Source organism: Nuphar pumila, chromosome 8, assembly GCF_984573655.1.
Source record: "Nuphar pumila chromosome 8, dmNupPumi1.hap1.1, whole genome shotgun sequence".
Classification (NCBI taxonomy): domain Eukaryota; kingdom Viridiplantae; phylum Streptophyta; class Magnoliopsida; order Nymphaeales; family Nymphaeaceae; genus Nuphar; species Nuphar pumila.
Window position 1 is genome coordinate 28,081,635 of NC_143256.1, and position 5,049 is coordinate 28,086,683.

Consider the following 5,049-nt stretch of genomic DNA (forward strand, 5'->3'; position numbering starts at 1 on the left):
CGAGGGGTGGAGTTATGATCGGGAGTTCACAGCTTTGGAACAATCCCGCGAGGACATCCTTGAGTACATGTTGTCCAAAGGGATGATCAAACTCCCCAAGGTCGCAGAGCCTCCGGTCGCTATGGGCAAATGGACTGACAAATTCTGCAAATTTCACCAGACTGTGGGGCATGACACAGAGCACTGTTTTGTCCTGAAGAACATCATTCAGTACTGTATTGACAAGAACTTGTTAATCGAAGATAAGGAAGAACAGCCAGAAATCTTGTCCAAGCCATTTCCTAAACACTTTGCATCGGTGATTTCAGAACAAACAATCTTTTTCAAGAACAGTATCCAGCTGTGTTCCAATCAGGACGTTCAGGATCAACATCAGGTCCTGGTCCTTCATCAAGCACAGTCTTCCGCAAAGAGGGTGGATATTACTGCATTTTCTAGCAACAAAAAAAAAACCAAGGAACCAGCCAAAGTAGCGGCAGACATTGCCAAGCTAGTCCCCAGGATTCTGAAGCGCTTCGTCAAGGCAGCTTCGAAGAAAGAAAAGGCTTCAGGGTCAGTTCAGAAGCCAATTACTGCTTTATCCAACATTTCTATCCTGAATCTGACCCATGCTTCCCCAAAGCATCAACAAGTGCTAGAAGATCTGCTCAAAAAGATCAAAGTCAAGCCTAGCACAACACCACAGGACATGGCTCAAATCGTCAATCAGGCTATGACAAATTCACCAATCACTTTTTCTGATAAGGGTTTGCCGAAGCCTCATTCATTTTACAACAATTCCTTATACATAGTGGTGCGAACCAGGGGCATGACAGTCCCTCATGTGCTAGTTGATGGGGGCAGCAGCCTAAATATCTATCCAGAAATGACGACTAAGGCATTGGGTCTGAAAGAAGAGGAATATACTTCAGATCCGATCACGATCTACGGTTTCGACAACCATGGGCAGACAGCCAAGGGGAAGATATTTCTCGAAATTTTCATCAATTATTCGATGCATACAATCCTGTTTCATTTGGTCAATGTGCCGCCCACGTACAATCTTCTTCTAGGGCGCACTTGGATCCACAATGCCAATGTTGTCCCTTCAACCCTTCACCAATGCATCAAATGGTCGAAAGGAGGCATGATCACCACGGTCCTAGGAGAGGATCCGGAAGAGCGACTCCCGCAGCCAATGATTCCCCGTCCTACTTTCACTGTTGACATCCCAAGCATCAGGGAAGTCGATGAAATCAATCTGAGTGAAAGTCTGGGCTTGTTAAAGTTAAAAGAGGTTCAGCCAACAGAAAGCGTGACAGCAGTAACCCAATGGCAAGGGCTTCACTTCTTCAAGCTAGGTGGGTGCCTCGACTGCACTTCCTTTCAGGATCACCCTCTGTTTTCTCAATTCTCAAAAACTAAGAGAGGATTTGACCTTCTGATGAAGCACGGTTATCAGCCTATCAGGGGCCTGGGCAGAAATGAAGACGGCATTCTGGAGTCGATCGTCCTCGCTCGGCATATTGATAATACAGGCTTGGGATTCACCGGTCAGTCGTCCGGCAGAAAGACCACCTTCGTCAAGGGAGCCCAATGAAGAGGACAATGCCAGTGTTTTCTGTTTTCTGTTTTCTTTTCTTTTTATGTCATCTTGTAGGGGCAAAAATCCGCCCCAGTTTCTTTCTATCTTCAACAAATCATATGTAAATAACAAAGAGATTTTTTATCAATGAAATTTCAGTTTCCTATTCTCATCTTGGCGTACACAAATTCTCTACTGATATATATTTCTATGATTGTCATTCTTTGTTTCTGTACAAAAGGCTACTTTCAAAAACTTTTATCCTTTTCTCAAAAACCTCCTTTGCGCTTTCAGGATTCCTAGAATCATGGCTCCTAAATCGCTTAAAAAGCTTGTTATCAATACCAACTTTTTTCAAAATAAATCCAAACCGGCCAGAATCTGCAAGGCAAAGGCAGGGGCAGAAATCAGCAAAGTAACAGCGTAGATCGAAGAGTTAGCAGAGTTCGACTCAGCGATTCAGGATTTGCCAGCATTCAGAAGCAGGATGAACCATCACCGTTGGTTCAAGATCCGACAGAAGATGTCAACAACGGTTCAGAAGACGATCTGAAAATCCTCAAAATTGGCTCCAGCTTAAGTTCAGATGAGAAGGAAAAACTCATCTATTTCCTCAAACAGCACCAAGAAGTCTTTGCTTGGACTTATGAGGATATGCCAGGCTTAGATCCCAAGCTGGTCGAACATCGTCTTGTGCTTAAACCGGATTGCAAGCCAATCAAGCAGAAACTGAGGAAGATGGATCCCCGAGTAGCACCGCAAGTTAAAGAAGGACTTCAAGAATTGTTAAAAGCAGGATTCATCTGGACTATTTAATACCCAGACTGGTTGGCGAACATCGTGGCAGTTCCCAAAAAGAATGGCAAAGTCCGGATTTGCATTGATTTCAGGGATCTGAACAAGGCCACCCCAAAAGATGATTATCCACTCCCCAACATCGATCTTTTGATCGATAGCACGGCAGGCCATGCCTTATTTTCCTTTATGGATGGATACTCAGGCTACAATCAAATTAAATTGGCCGCTCGTGATCAATCCAAAACTTCTTTTACTACACCTTGGGGTACATTTTGCTATACAGTGATGCCGTTTGTGTTCAAGAATGCTGAGGCGACCTATCAGAGAGCAATGGCAGTTATTTCTCATGACCAGATGCACAAGAACATGGATGCCTATGTGGATGACATCTTGGTCAAGTCAAAAGAGGGAGAGGATCATCTTGATGCTCTCGGCCAAGTCTTTGAAAGACTTATCCTCTACAAGTTGAGACTCAATCCGCAGAAATGTGTCTTCGAAGTAGAGTCAGGCAAGCTGTTAGGCTACATGATCAGCAAGAAAGGCATAGAGGTGGATCCTGCCAAGGCAAAAGCGATCATTGATATGCCGCCTCCTACCAATCTGAAAGAACTGCGAAGCCTTCAGGGTTGCATTCAGTCGATTAGACGCTTCATCTCAAATTTGGCCATGAGATGCGAGCCTTTCAATCACTTGTTGAGAAAAGAGGTGAAATTTGAGTGGAGACCAGAATGTCAGCTCTCATTTGAGCGCATCAAGCGGTATCTCCTCAATCCACCAGTTCTGAAGCCACCAGAACTTGGAAAGCCACTTCTTTTGTACATTTCCATCAATCACAATGCTTGTGGCGGATTTCTCGCACAGTACGAGGAAGACAGCCGGATAGAGCATGTCATCTACTACATCAGTAAGACCTTTATCGATTATGAGAAAAGATATTCTCATATGGAGAAGACGTGTCTAGCCTTAGTGTGGATGTGTCAAAAGCTGAGACATTATCTGTTAGCATCATAAATCAAAATTTTATAAGACTTTAAGTCTCTCAAGTACATCCTTGAGCAACCTTTCCTCACTGGACGGATTGCAAAATGGCAAGTCCTCCTGATGCAATACGACTTGGAGTATGTATCTCAGAAGTCAGTCAAGGGGCAATCCATCGCAGATCAGTTGGCAGATTTCCCATTGACAGAAGAGATCAAAGCGAAAGATGATTTTCCTAATGATCGAGTCTGCAGTATTCAGGAGTCCCCGGTTTGGACCCTTTTCTTTGATGGAGCCAGAAATATGTCCGGCATAGGGATTGGGATTTTGTTAATCACTCCTGAAAAGAAGATGATCCCTTATTCCCTCAAGCTCAACTTCTAATGTACTCACAACATGGCCGAGTACGAAGCTCTAATACAAGGCCTCAAAATTTTGCAAGACTTCAATGTCAAGAGAGTACATGACTTCGGCGATTCATTAATTGTTGTCAGTCAAGTTAATGCTGAATGGCAAGTGAAGGATTCAAAGTTAATCCCATATCAAAAGATTGCCTTAGCTCTCATAGTCAACTTTAAGGAATTTCAGTTCAATCATGTCAAGAGGGAACACAATCACATAGCAGATGGCCTAGCCTGCCTAGGCTCTATCTTGTCGTTCAAAGACAGTGAATCTTGTCATTCCTTCGAGATCAGCAGACTTGATCAACCTGCCTACATTCCAGCTGAGCAAATAAACCAAGCCACTCAGAAAAAGAAGCCTTGGTACCAAGACATCAAAAGCTTTATTGAAACTGGTGAATTTCCGTTTGAAATGCCAAGAAAGGAGCAGCACATGATCCAACGCATGTCGGACCGTTATTTCATCTTTGCCAATACTCTTTACCGTCGTGGATTCAGTTCCGAGTACGCCAGATGCTTAGATAAGGATGAAGCCATGGAAGTTGTCTGAGAGGCACACGAGGGAATTTGTGGCGGCCACGTCGGCTACCAAACGCTCGTCAAACAGATTATCCGGGCAGAATATTACTGGAAAACCATGCAGCAAGATTGCCATCAATTTGTAAGGAAGTGCGTCAAATGTCAGATGCACGCACCTTTCATTCATGCGCCAGCCGCATACTTGCAGTCTGTGGTTTCTCCTTGGCCTTTTTCGATGTGGGCCTTCGACGTGGTAGGCCCCATCACTCCTTTGGCTTCTAATGGCCACCGATATTTCTGGGTCAAGGTCGTGACTCTGCGAACCGTAGAAGGCCGGCATGTGGTTTCGTTTATTTATAAGAATCTTCTTTGCCGCTTTGGCGTCCCACATGATATTGTGTCAGACAATGGCAGACACTTCAAGAATGAGAGAATGAAGACCTTCTGCTCGAAGTTTAGGATTCATCATCACTTCTCAGCTCCTTATTATCCTCAAGAAAATGGCCAGGCAGAGGCCACCAACAAAATTTTGATCCGCATTCTAGAAAGAACTGTGGAAATGGGCCGCGATTGGCACGAGAAGATGCATGACGCACTTTGGGCGTACCGAACCACCATTCGAACCCCAACCAATGCTACTCCTTCAGAGCTTGTCTACGAAACCGAGGTAGTGTAACCTCTCCACGTTCAGAAGCCCGCACTCAAGTTTGCGTCGCTCATTGAACTCCCGCTTGATCAGTATCAGCAGCAGAGGTTGGTACAACTAGATTTGTTAGACGAGAGAAGACT